This window comes from Argopecten irradians, chromosome 2 (assembly GCF_041381155.1).
Source record: "Argopecten irradians isolate NY chromosome 2, Ai_NY, whole genome shotgun sequence".
Lineage (NCBI taxonomy): Eukaryota > Metazoa > Mollusca > Bivalvia > Pectinida > Pectinidae > Argopecten > Argopecten irradians.
Genome location: NC_091135.1, coordinates 395,718 through 411,094, shown reverse-complemented (window position 1 = coordinate 411,094; position 15,377 = coordinate 395,718). Strand labels below are relative to the sequence as shown.

General features: G+C 33.4%; 1 long non-coding RNA gene across 1 annotated transcript; it reads left to right on the top strand.

Annotated features, from left to right (window-relative positions):
- Positions 1–1,582: 1,582 nt before the first annotated feature.
- Positions 1,583–5,467, top strand: LOC138313923 (uncharacterized). The gene is made up of 4 exons (XR_011207296.1): positions 1,583–1,605; positions 1,883–1,903; positions 2,362–2,408; positions 3,313–5,467. It is a non-coding gene; the product is annotated as an uncharacterized lncRNA (long non-coding RNA).
- The last annotated feature ends 9,910 nt before the right edge of the window (positions 5,468–15,377 follow it).

Sequence of the window (15,377 nt, the reverse complement as noted above, 5' to 3'; positions counted from 1 at the left end):
GTTGGTATATCCAGGCCTTGTATTTTCCCTGGTAAGACACTCCTTTCGATAGTGCCTCTGTATGTTGTTAACGACGCCAGTATGCTGAGTGAGTCGTCAAAGCTCCATGCACTTAACTGGTTTCTCGGAATGGTTTCCTCTGCAGTCTTGAATGCTTAGTTCTTGATCTGGACCTGGATGGTTTTATCTTTATACGCGCCCAAACGATGATATCTTCAATTTCCTGAAGAGTCCATCTTGCTCTGCCTTTGCGACATGAAACCGTATGCATTTGCTAGATCTAGCCAAATAACAGCAAGCTGCTCTTTCATCTCCTTTACTTCTCTGATTATCTGCGTCAAGACGCTGGTATGTCCCACACATCCTGACACTCCTGGAATCCCTTCTTTCTGTACAGAGATATCGATATAATTGTTATGCAGCATGTAATTGGTCATTATTTTCGCTAATATTGCCAGACATATCTTTCCTTCGATGTTCAATAACACAAATCATCAAATCAAAAAAGTAAATTCATCAATATATGTTTTAGAATAAGAAGATAAATTTTATGAATATTGCAATGTTTCACATGCATTACATATCTTGCTCTACGTCCATGCATTATGTTTCCGCCATATTAGCATGCATGTACACTATAGGTATACAGAACCAGTCACTTACATGTAGAACATAATATTACGTTAAAGGTTTAGTATTGTGGCCCGTATAAGATTACCCATGCATAATCTGAATCCTTATGATTATATTTTACATCTAAACGGAAAACGTATAAAATCAAGTTTTGCATAAAATCTAAATCTTGGTCGTGCTTATCGCTTCGACAGTCGCCCAAACTACTGTGCATCACAACAGCTGTCAGGCACGCCGTTATATCAGGTGTTCCTTACGTCATTATATATTTGCCGCTTATGTCATTGAAAAACGCATATCGCAAATCATTTATCGTGTACTGTTTCAGTAAAAGATCAATTTTATGATACCCTTGAAAAAGCTAGGTATTGAAGGGCTAATTTTATGCCAATCTAAAATATTACCTAAAACGATATAAAGGTATGTCCCATGGCATGCAGTATGAATGAATGTCTAATTATATTACCATTAAAGAAATTAATGTTACATGCCGTTGAGTAAAACATTCTTAAACTGTGTAAAACTATGTATGCAAGGTAGCAAATCCAACTGTACATGATATTATGAATATTGTTTAGATTGATGCATTCTTTATTGCATGATTTATTCTTATATTTTTTTTTGAAATTAAAGAAGCTAAACAACAGTAGTTGGAAAGATTTTCGCGATGATAGGGTTCATTCAGCGATCAAGGAACTCTTTCTAATTATACATAATGATCCTAAATCTCTATATGATGTCTGCATGCAATTACAATATAATCCCTATTATGTTATAAACTTATTATCAGCAGACTAACAACTAAATTATGAATGTCGAAAAAAACACAGACAGTTGTTAAGAATTATATCCTATATCTATACAGTAAATCAAGAATAAATTATCAGATCCTACAAAGTTTTGCTTTATGTAAAACCTGAAATATACCTTATACCTTGAAATATTTTTCAGGCACGGTTTTCCGGGATCGAGGTACGCTAGTATTTAAGTTATTGTTATTTTTTATTATCAATAAAATATTAAAAGGCCTTCTTGGTTCGTGAGTATATAAATTTACGCCATATACACTGAATATTTGGTTGTAAGAATAGTATTTTTAAAGATAAACATAACATACTTCAGCATTTAAAAATATATTTCTCTCACAAAAAAGCGTTTTCTCTACCTCTATGAATACCAAACTAAACAAGGAATGAACATATTGGGTAGAAATTGAGTATTGAAACGTGTTTGCTTATTCGTTTTCTAGGCCCTGATGCAACGAATGGAGGTAAGAAAAAAGACAAATACTAACGACCGTGACGAGGTCAACATTATTTCTAAATTGCATTGTGCTCCCATTACCAGTTAGTAAATACTACCCATGCATACAAACATGTACATTTTTGTTCATACTTTTAAAAAAATAACATGGAATTGTATTACAGGCTTAAGGTACAAATCATTAAATCTTTTTAACTTTAACAATAATCTCACCATTTGAATTGATACATAATGGTTATACCTCTGATACCATTATCTTAGTATGTAGATTATCAATTTATACATACAGCTTACTATTTTGCAACTCAATTCATGCGGAAATACATGTACGCTTAACGTAGAACTGAGTGTTACTTTCTTGAATGTACAACTTAATCTAGTTATTTTTTTTATTTTTATACAAACTGGATACGTAATTATTTTTTGATTCAGTCCTTATTAAGTGCGGTATTATTACTGTTTCAGGCCAACCAGCAACAAAATGGCAATGCGCAGTAACTTCTTTAAATAAGGTAATTTGGTGTATTTTGGCATATTGTCTCTCAAAACGAAAATCTGAGTTGAACTGAGTCTGACTTGAGTTTTACATTCGATAATTGATAAATCTTCCACAATAACTTTTTCGCCACTTTTTCGCGTGATATAAACTGCTTGCGAGATTTGAAAATTTTAATTAAAGAATCATACATCTGTACCATTATTCTCTATTCTGCAAGACAATTAATTCAGTAGCACTGCGTTCGCCATCATATCATTACATAATTAATTATCTTAAACTAAACTAACAAACACCAAATAACGAACGATTATTTAGACTTTTGTTCAAGTACTTTTTCTGTCTGTAGATTAGTACACCTTTCAATGTACATTAGTTTACCTGGACCTGTTGATTAGTTTCAACTAACTATTGAGGAAGGATAAGGCTGAGTAGGATATTGATACTTAGAATGGACTGTTAGTCCTAACTATTATTGAAGACGGGTGTGGCGAATAGAGATTTTCTATCATTCTCACTGAGCACACAATGGTGACCGTAATATATGTTATCAAAACATGGATGCCGAAGCTAATCCCTGTGGATAATTTTGCTATTTTATGATAAGGTCAGAAAAACATATCTGTTTAGGGTTACCCGACCGACCTTAATTTTTTACCCTCGACCCTATTTTTTTTCTACTTTTCTATGAAAAAAAAATTAAAAGTCGGGATTTCGATCTCAGACTCCGGTTCCGGCCATTATTTAAGAGTGAAAGACACTAAAAAAAATTCTACCGACCGACTGACCCTATGTTTTTTTTGCCAATGTAACCCTAAACAGATATTATTTTTATGGCCGAAGTACGAAGAAATTCCATTGATAAGAATAATGATAACTGAATGAGTTTTTTTTGTTTTTTTTTTTTTTTTTTGTTTCAGATCACTCCGGCCCAATCTCGGCCTCCAAGTCATACTAAAGACAAAATGCTGAGAACTAAATCTGGTTGGTGTAGAAAATCGGAACACTTTTGGATACAGGACTTATTTGCAGTTGTGAATAGGACTGGTCCATGACGATTACTTATCGTATAATATACGTCGTTTGCATATAGGTTTGCGTGATTTTAGCTGATGATTTTGTGTGACTTTTTTACTTCGTAGTTTAATTATCATTTGTGTAACTCTTTTTACCTAAGGAAGGAATTTCTGAATCAAACAAGCACCAAATGAGAAATACAACTTTGAATTGTTTCCTTTGATAAAAGCTCGTGTAAGTTAGTCCAATATGACATGAACCGTATCTTTATAATAAATGGACAAATAGTGTTTCCGCATTGTTGAAATTTGCAAACAATAAAGATATGTAAATTTTTATATTTTCAAGATACATTGCAGATAAGACTTGGAACATATTGAAGAGCAATATTTATTTTGACTCTACATCTGAAAACTCAGAATCAGTGAATGAAAAAATAGTGTTGCTACATTGTTGAAATTTGCGAACAATATAAACATATGAAAATTTCTAAAGATACATCACAGATAAGATAGAAAAATATTGATGAGCAACATTTATTTGGACTCTAAATATGAACTTTATGGCGAAAAACTGAGGACATTTATAATATAAAAGATTTAAAATGTTAAGATATTTTGCTACCGATTAAAGTAAAGCTTAAAGTAATAACAGAATATATAAAAAAAATTGTGAAGTATTAATAAAAGGTTTGGTGAATAGATTCAGGATATGCTTACATGCTTATATGAATATATTCTTGACTTTTTTAGGATTTAGTTGAATGTGTTAATCGCTGTTTTTTGCATCTGCATAGCTATTTTGATCAAGACATAATAAGTCATTATGATATTATCCTTTTAGATAGAAGTGTAAGGTTCTGGATCAGGTCAATCGCTGGCGACCAGCTAGCTCATCAATTTGTACATTACTCGGGCTAGTGTTCCCGATCTGGCCGTACAATTCGCTCCTTCTACATTTGGTACCATAACCTCGAGCTCGCACTCGGAACCTTTATAAGTAGTTAGTGATAATGCGGAAATATTTTCTAACGCGCGTTCAATTCGAGCCCAATATTTGTTTTCCTTACTAGGTTATAATCGTAACAAGAAAGTTAAATCTAATTAATCAATTAAAGCTCATTAAATGTTCCTTTAAATTTTCCTATTTTTTATTCAAAATTACTAGTTCTCTGCATAGCTATACTTAAACGTATGTTTTGTATTCGATCTCATTGATAAAACGTACATTTCTGTGATCATGGCTATGCATGCTACAGTGTATAAGCCACATAATAATCTTAATAGTTTTCCTCTATGTTGAGGTCACAGGATTTTTTTTAAGTTTTCTACAGAGCTACTGTAAAGAAATGGTATAACGTGGACATTTGTGCGGGTGTTAATTTCACGATATCCATTGGTGAACTAATGACGTTCTTAATTCTTTTTTAAAAACATTTAAAGTTATTTCCCTTGACGGATATAAAGTTTATAAAACAAATTATTCTCTGTCTTATTTCTCAACTACTTTTCGCCATGCTGCGCTCTGTTCTGATGGTAATTGAGACGGGAACCAAAATGAATTAGTGATAAAATTTAAGTAATGACAAACTCAAACATGTATCTATGTTGCTAATGATTATACTGTATTCATGTTGTTGGTGAATATATCGATGTTGCCTAATGTTTTATTGTTGTGTTTAAATAATGTATAGATATTGTCAAGTAAATGAATGATTTTTAACAGAACTCCATATGATGTGTAAAGAAATAAAACAAACATAAAAATATCATGATGAAAATTAATGAAATATTGATAAAATTAGGTCATGTATTGTCAACATGGTGTCATATTTTTGAATTAAATCATATGATGATAGAATAAAAAAGAAAATTGCATATGTAGTAAGTTCAAAATTGTGTTTCAAGGGAGATAACTCTAATTGGAACCGGCAAATTGTCTATTTCGTAACAGCGACATGACCTGTAATCATTCTAAAAAATACCATATTTTCCGTTTTAATTTCTATTTTTAGAATTTCGCATCAAATAATGTCAATGTTTCATTCTGGATCAAATAATGTCAATGTTTCATTCTGGATGTTAAAATATCAGTTATTTTTCATTTTATTGTTATTTTTAAAGATACTCCACCGCTGACAAATGGTATATTTTCTCTATCAAAAACAGGAACAGACGATTTATAGTATTTTTCTTCAGTTACAAAAGTTACTTACTTTGCACCATTACCGCCATATAATTACATTTTATTATATCATATAATAAGAATTCATATATTTACACGATTTAAACACAATTATTGTTGAAATAAGTAACTGTCGTTTAATGCTCTCGTTTATGCAGCGGTGGAGCATCTTTAAATGGTGTTGATGATTTATTATAATTAATTCATCTATTTATCCATATTCTGCCAATTTAATAAAGTGTGATGCAGTTACGAATTGTTTTTTTATGTTTTACAAAAACAAATTCATGAAATTGAAAATTGAAATGAACGGTACGTATTAAGTTCATCTGACCTGGCTCCGGATCATGAAACATTCTTACACTTAAGTTTTGACTTAGTCAATCACATATAATATAACTCTTTGTAACATCATCTTTGATTGGTTGAGTCTAAAATTAAGACAGTTTTGAGTTAATTAAGTCTGTTTCATGATACTGATGCTTGTATAGTCATCATGCTTCGTCTGTCGTCTGTCGCCGTGTGCCGTTCGCCGTTCGTAAACTTTTCATTCAAACGACTTCTTCTTAATAACTCAATAAATGACGGGTATTCATATTTGATATGGAGAATGCTTGGATGAAGGACTACAAATTTTGTTTGAAAAAGGCTAAAAAATAAAAAAAGACGTATTGTTCATTACTAATAGTAATATGTCTTGAGACCTAATACCGGGCCTGTAGCATGCTTGAATAAAAGGATGCCAAGTTTATTCAAATGAATGACCTGTACTCAAGGTTACAGGATCGTTTTGTATTATGTCAATAGTCAGATGACCGGTAAGGCCCATGGGCCTCTTGTTTTTCTACATTTCGGTTTTAGTAGCAAGGCCAACTACGTCGTGTAAATATGTAGGCTAAACTATATCAAGTTCTGATTTCATTTGTAAATATAATTGTTTTAAATGTTTATTATAAAATGGAAAACGTATTTCTTCATTAAGTCGATCATACATACATATTTGCCTTTTATTTGAGTTAAATCGGACCCCCAAAACAATAATAGGAGGGACATTTGGTATGAAATGTCACAAGATTGATAATTTTCTCTTTTAAAATTTAGATATTTAGATCTAGTAATATCAGGCAGACATAAACACGGACCTTTCTGCGTGCGAGGTATGACGCCGAAGACACCAAGCAACACACCCAACCCGGTCACATTGTACTGACATCGGGGCGAAACTGTCGTCATTCACCCTTAGTGCTGAACGCTAAGAAAGAGTAGAAACTATTATTTTTATAGCATTTGGTGTCGCGATACAAGAGCATATTGTTCTGATTTCAATTTGAAGTGTGAATTCATATGAAAGATTTTGATTATTGTTACGTTCATTCATTTGGTGGTAAGAGTAAGAAATTAGTTCCATAGTGTCTAGATTATTATTTTATTACCCGAGTCAAATGTTCATTAAAGGGTGTTAAATTGGTCGGTTCTGTCCAGTTTGGGTCTGGGGAAACCTAGACACTTGGTCAAGTAGCCGTAACTAATTAGGAATGGTACTAGTGTATAGGGAGGCTGTGTACAGGAGCCTGAACTCTAGGCAACCTGTGTGTGTGTATTTTTAGGGTCCAGTTGACCTACTTCTCAGAGAGATGGCATTGTATATATTTAGTTTAGGGGAATTCACAGAATTATTTTAGGGGTCACTTGGAGTTTTTATTTAGCTTTGCTTGGAAAGTATATTTAGCTTCATTTTGGATGTTTCGAGTGTATATTTAGTATAGGGGAAATTCCTGAAGTCTTTACTTAGATTCCCTAATTTAGATGCTCGGCTGAGCTTATATTTAGTCTAAGGGTATTTCCTTAAATCTTTACTTAGATTCCTTAATTTAGATGGTGGTAGATTCTATATTTGTATTTTGTAGATATAGGTTATGTTTATGCATGAGCTCATTAATGAATGGGTATAAAAAGGGCTGCGGCCCTGGGACCGGGGCTTTTCGATAGGATTTTACAAGAGTGCTTACTCTGGGATTGGGACCTATTGAGTGCGCTTTTGGATAAGAGTGTTTCGCTGGGAGCGGGACTTGGGCTTTTTCGACAGGATTTTACAAGAGTGCTTACCCTGGGATTGGGACTAATTGAGTGCGCTTTTGGATAGTAGTGTTTCGCTGGGAGCGGGACTTAGGCTTTTCTTCATTTCGCTGGGAATTAGAGATATTCCGCTTAGATTTGTTTCTTAATTGGATAGTTGGGATCGTCAACGTAGTGACGTTAGGATTTTAGGTTTTATTTCATATCAACTCTGTTTCGTCATCCTGTACATATTTTGAGTGTTGTAAATGAATTGTAAATATTACTTTAAGTGAATTTGTGGTTATTGGAAACGCGACAGATGGTGTCAGAAGTGGGATTAGTCAAGAGAAAACAACAGTAGTCAAAGAACGTTACAACTGGTGTCCAGAAGCGGGATTCGTACTTAAACACGTGCATTCAAATGGATTATTTTAAGAATTCGGATTTTCGTGTATGTTTGCGATTTAAGTGCCGTAAAATTCAAGATTTTTGAAAAATGCCAAGAAATTCGAATTTCCAAGTGATTGGGATTTATATTGGATTATCCTGTGTGATTGGGATTTATCTGCATTGAAATTCGAAAGTGTTTGGGATTTATTACATTATATTTGTGCTTGGGATTTAAATGCAGCGAAATTCGAAATTTTTTGGATTATATGTAACATAGATATTCTTATACTGAATTTAATTTTTATTTAACCTGCTGGAGTAATATAAGATGGTTCTTCTGTACACCATGGTGTGTGGATTAGCAATTATTCTTCTTTCATGTGAGTTAATGTTTGACAACTCGTATGTTTTACATGAAAACTATGATAGAAAAGAAAGTGTGAATAATAATAGAGAACGCAGTTTTCCTGTTTATCTGTCGGTTTCAAGGGAATATCTTGTGAATCTTGAATCGGACCAAAATTGGGATCCAGGAAAATAAATGAAGTTTTAATATATGTAAATAAGCCTTACGACTGGAACTAATAATGGATATTACAAATAGAGGTATGGTTCTGGTGATGTGACTTTTTCGGATTATAATGTAGAAATATTAGAGTTTTAAATGACTGTCGTAACACTTACCATTTTTTGAGTTTTGGTGCGATTTCAAAACTGCCAAAAGGTACTGAGAGATTTGGAAATATAGACATATTTGCCAGTTCTCATGCTAAGTTTTGATGAGTTATTAAAACTAGGGGTCATGGAGAGGAACGTGGAAATGTGTTGGAGATATTGTCCAATTGTACCAAAGATATGTAGAGACTTGGAAGTGTTTCGCAGTACTGTATCAGTTATTAATGTCGGTTTGAGATAGGTGATGGACAATCTTGTGTTTTCGCGAAAATTTGAAAACATAAATCTCACTGGTTCACGTAGGTGAGATGTTTATTCACTATATGGCCAACAATATAACTGTGTATCTTTAATGAAAGTATTGGAGTGGGGGTCTACTCTAGGCAGGAGATCCACAAAATCAAGATGAATGAACTGATTTGAGACGGGGCAGTAGACATCACAAACAGCCCGGCCGCTTCGGATTAATAGGCTTGGCTAAGAAAGGGCTCGCGGGTGATGAGGGATTTTATTGCTAGTGACTGTGTAACACACATTGGAGTTGTCTTGTGTGTGTCTGTAAATAGTGTCATGCTGTATGTCAAGACTTTACCTAAATGTAAATGGAAGAAATTAGGGCCACCTGTGTTGTCAAGATAGTGTGGACAGTGGAAATTTAGTAAAAGTTACGAGGAGAAAATGAATTTGTCAAAATCAAAGATGAAAATTTCGGCCATGGTTACTTCCATCCAGACTGATTTAGTGTTTCTAAATTTCTTTTCGTGTGGTTAAAATGGACATTTTCTGTACTGACACTGATTTGGCACCAGTAAATTTAGACTGAGAGGGGAGGGGGAGGTTGTCATTATCTGTCAAATGACTTTGAGATTGGAATCAGGAAACAAGCAATTGAGATAGAACATCATTTTCTAGTGTGGAACCAACACGCAAACATGTATTCGCCTGTATCTGTAACGAAGGAAATACAAATCATCGTTCAAGACAAGAAATACAACAACATCAACGGAGAAACTCTCTACAAGTCTAAATTCAGGAACACAACAGTATATCTCCAGGATCATCAAATTCAGCAACCAAAAACTTCAGGAAATACAGTAAACGGAACCGGTTATTCTTTGGAGTAAAGCCAAGAAAAAGTGTCTTAGAGCCTACTAGTGTTGGAAATTAGCCAGAAAGTGCCAATAATGTGTTAGAAATTAGCAAAAGTGCCAATTATCAAAGTGTTAGAGCAAAACTACCAATTATCAAAGTGTTTGAAATTAGCAAAAGTGTCAATTATCAAAGTGTTTGAAATTAGCAAAAGTGTCAATTATCAAAGTGTTTGAAATTAGCAAAAGTGCCAACTATCAACGTGTTGGAGAAAACTGCCAATTATCAAAGTGTTTAAAATTAGCAAAAGTGCCAATTATCAACGTGTTAGAGCAAAAGTGCCAATTATCAAAGTGTTTGAAATTAGCAAAAGTGTCAATTATCAAAGTGTTGGAGCAAAAGTGCCAATTATCAAAGTGTTTGAAATTAGCAAAAGTGCCAATTATCAAAGTGTTGGAGCAAAAGTGCCAATTATCAAAGTGTTTGAAATTAGCAAAAGTGTCAATTATCAAAGTGTTGGAGCAAAACTGCCAATTATCAAAGTGTTTGAAATTAGCAAAAGTGCCAATAATCAAAGTGTTAGAAATAAGCAAAAGTGCCAGAATTCGATGGAATTATTCAAAGTGTTAGAAATTATCAATAGTGCCAATTATCAAAGTGTTAGAGCAAAAGTGTTAACCATCCAAGTGTTAAAAATTAGCAAAGGTGCCAGAATTCGATGGAATTATTCAAAGTGTTAGAAATACGCAAAAGTGTCAGAATTCGATGGAATTATTCAATGTGATAGGAATTAGCCAAAAAGTGCAAATAATCAAAGTGTTAGAATTTAGAAAAAGTGCCAAAATTACTTGATCAATGTGTAAGAAATTATTGAAGTGCCTAAATAGTCTTTGTGCTAGAATCATTCGATACAAAAAAGTGGTGTTAGATTTAGAAAGTGATGTGAAAAGTTATTGGGGAATAGAAATTTAGAATTAGTGTATATATAAATGTGATTTCAATGTTATTCGTATGGATTATTGTGCTATTCGTACGAATTATTGTGCTATTCGTACGAATTATTGTGCTATTCGTACGAATTATTGTGCTATTCGTATGGATTATTGTGCTATTCGTACGAATTATTGTGCTATTCGTATGGATTATTGTGCTATTCGTACGAATTATTGTGCTATTCGTATGGATTATTGTGCTATTCGTATGGATTATTGTGTTATTCGTATGGATTATTGTGCTATTCGTACGAATTATTGTGCTATTCGTATGGATTATTGTGCTATTCGTATGGATTATTGTGTTATTCGTATGGATTATTGTGCTATTCGTATGGATTATTGTGCTATTCGTATGGATTATTGTGCTATTCGTATGGATTATTGTGCTATTCGTATGGATTATTGTGCTATTCGTACGAATTATTGTGCTATTCGTATGGATTATTGTGCTATTCGTACGAATTATTGTGCTATTCGTATGGATTATTGTGCTATCCGTATGGATTATTGTGCTATTCGTATGGATTATTGTGCTATTCGTACGAATTATTGTGCTATTCGTATGGATTATTGTGCCATTCCTGTGGATCAAATAGTGTTTATAGTAAAAAAAATCATTTCCGTATTGTTATTTGTGTGAATTAGGGATAGCATGTGTAGGGAAGTGATTTAATTATTGTTTTCATGTGGATTACATCAAGTGCATCTATTTGTGTAAATTCGTGTCAATAGGAGAAAGTGTAGATATTTCAAGTGATTTAATTTAGTTTCCATGTGGATTACAAAGAGTGTGCATATATTGCAAAATATTTCAGTGTTGATATTCGTTGGATTTAATAAGAAATGATCAAATGTGTGCTTTATTATGTTAAAATTGGCACCTCATCTTATTTGGCACTAAAATTTTCGTCTATGATTTAAATCTGCCTGATAGAGAAAATTATTTTGCAACTGATCAAAGCTCTTATGAAAATTGTAGTATAGGTATCTAGTGTAGGCTCTAAGAATGAGTGTTATTCTTTGGGAGGAATTTCGACGGGATCGGCTGCGCGCAACGATCAACAGCTCAAAGATTGGATGGATATGGAACAACGCAACCGTTGGGGCAAACAACGACTCTGGTGTTTGGAACACCACAGCGACAAACGTAACGTCAAGAATCAACGTCACCAACAAAGAAATGTAGAAAAATACATCAAAAGAAAAAAAAAAGTAAAGAATTTTCATCATCAAAGATTGACATCCTCATAGATCGACAGCGACATGAAAAGTAGAGTGAAGAATCAACAAAGTACATATGTCAAAACCAGAATCAATTGAGGGGCCTAACAACCACCTTGCAGTAGTGTTCCATGTTCTACGATGACACCTTATGATAAACTTTGTTATACAAGTCAGTGAAACTTTTGAAATATTACCAAAAGAATGAAAGTTTCATACCTGAATTTGGATTTAGCAGCAGCCGTAATGAACTTTGACATATTTAGTGGCAGCCATTAAGAACTTTAACATATGTTGTGAAATTTACCTAAATTGGGATGTAGTGGCAGCCATAAAGAACTTTAACATATGTTGTGAAATTTACCTGAATTGGGATGTAGCAGCAGCCGCGATGAACTTTGAAATCAATATTGTGAACTTTCTTGCAAACGTTGGGATTTAGTAACAGCAGTGATGAACTTTGACATTTAAGTTTGTGAAAACTCTTACCTAAATTGGGATTTAGCAGCAGCCGTGAAGAACTTTGACATTAATTTTGTGAAAATGTCATTTCTGAATTGGGATTTAACAGCAGTGATGAACTTGACAATAATAAGTGAGATATTTATTATCTATATTGGGATTTTAAATTCATTTTTGTGATTTCTATAACGGATTAATCTCAATGGGATTTAATTGTGTTCGCAGGAGCTCACACCAGGCAGGAGATAATGTTACGTTCATTCATTTGGTGGTAAGAGTAAGAAATTAGTTCCATAGTGTCTAGATTATTATTTTATTACCCGAGTCAAATGTTCATTAAAGGGTGTTAAATTGGTCGGTTCTGTCCAGTTTGGGTCTGGGGGAAACCTAGACACTTGGTCAAGTAGCCGTAACTAATTAGGAATGGTACTAGTGTATAGGGAGGCTGTGTACAGGAGCCTGAACTCTAGGCAACCTGTGTGTGTGTATTTTTAGGGTCCAGTTGACCTACTTCTCAGAGAGATGGCATTGTATATATTTAGTTTAGGGGAATTCACAGAATTATTTTAGGGGTCACTTGGAGTTTTTATTTAGCTTTGCTTGGAAAGTATATTTAGCTTCATTTTGGATGTTTCGAGTGTATATTTAGTATAGGGGAAATTCCTGAAGTCTTTACTTAGATTCCCTAATTTAGATGCTCGGCTGAGCTTATATTTAGTCTAAGGGTATTTCTTTAAATCTTTACTTAGATTCCTTAATTTAGATGCTGGTAGATTCTATATTTGTCTTTTGTAGATATAGGTTATGTTTATGCATGAGCTCAGTAATGAATGGGTATAAAAAGGGCTGCGGTCCTGGGACGGGGCTTTTCGATAGGATGTTACAAGAGTGCTTACTCTGGGATTCGGACCTATTGAGTGCGCTTTTGGATAAGAGTGTTTCGCTGGGAGCGGGACTTGGGCTTTTTCGACAGGATTTTACAAGAGTGCTTACCCTGGGATTGGGACTAATTGAGTGCGCTTTTGGATAGTAGTGTTTCGCTGGGAGCGGGACTTAGGCTTTTTCTTAATTTCGCTGGGAATTAGAGATATTCCGCTAAGATTTGTTTCTTAATTGGATAGTTGTGATCGTCAACGTAGTTACGTTAGGATTTTAGGTTTTATTTCATATCAACTGTGTTTCGTCATCCTGTACATATTTTGAGTGTTGTAAATAAATTGTAAATATTACTTTAAGTGAATTTGTGGTTATTGGAAACGCGACAGATGGTGTCAGAAGTGGGATTAGTCAAGAGAAAAACAACAGTAGTCAAAGAACGTTACATTATCTTACGTTTGGTATCACATTTCGTTTATAACTGTGTTTTGCGGTACCCATTTCTTACTAATCCTTCGATTTACCAGGTCACAAAATAGAACACTTGCCAAGAAAGATAACTCGAACATTGTGTATCTTCTCAAGATGTATAACTCATATCGTCTTAGTTCTATATCAAAACGAACCTTACTCTCCGTGGAGTTTATATTATTATCTAAAATGGAAACGAAATGTCACCACATCAAATATGGCATTTGCTTAGCAGTATCAACCGATATTTGTGTACGTCATACATTACTGCAGTCATATCATTCTGATAATTATATGCAACATGATTTATATATCATTACAGATTATTTAAATTCGCTGTGTAAATACCCGAACAATACGCATGACCATTGCACCTGATGCACGCGTTTGGTGTACTGTATTGTTCTTTTTGAAGTATATAACGTATAAAGTGCATTAATTATGAAACTAATTTGTGATGTAAAAATGTAATTAAAAATTCTGAAATTGTTCTTTTTTCTTTAAATAAAATTGTTCTTATAAAATGTTAAAATTATCATTCTTAGAGCTGATTGTTCCACATTTTGTGTTTTTATCTTTTTATCATCTAATTATGTATTATTTATTTTGTATACTTGCAGTTGATAGAACTAATGTAACCAGAGATATAAATATGTATTTGTGTCTCTGACCTAACTGAACACTGATCTTTACCCGTGTGATATGTATATAATTATAGTAGTAAAATAAAGTTTGAAATGAATTTATATCATATTTTAGTCTTCATTCTAACTCGATAAAGGTCAAACATGATATTTGTTTTGCTAACAGGAACGGGTATTTAATACTATTTATATACACACGTCTATCAGTACCAAGTGGTGATAAAACCTCTGACCCAGACAAATATAAAAATCATAAAACCTCCGCTGTTATCGATACTCTGTATATAACGGACTAGGAAGGACACCTATATAGACAATGCCTGCCGTGTAATCCCATTGAATTTATCAATAACTTGTTAAAAATTCAATTGAATTTGATAGCGGAATATAGTTCAAACTTTAAATAGTGCATTATGTCGATTTTACAAATATTACTGTACATGTAAAACGACATTAATTTATCTCCATGATCCCTACAATAAAATTAGAAATTAAAACGTACACGTACATTCGTATCTATATCTTGTAATACAAAGCAGACATAAACACGGATAAGTCTGTATGTGTAAGATAATACCGATTGGATGTGGGACGCTAAGCAAATCAACCAATCGACAGTCGTTACAGACAACATGCTCTTGTTACTTGTTACTGTAAATGCCACAGAAGGTTGAATATCACAATGTCCATGAAAGGTATACTGATTTATATTAAATGTTATAGAATATTTATAATAGCAGGATATTTTCTGCGGAAAGTTGCAACACGAGAGAAAATTGACTCCGACTTTCATATGTGAATTCATATGAAAGATATTGATTATCTTAATTTTGACATCATATTGCGTATATTACTGTGGTTTTGGTACCCATTTCTTTCTTTTCCATATACATGTACATTTAA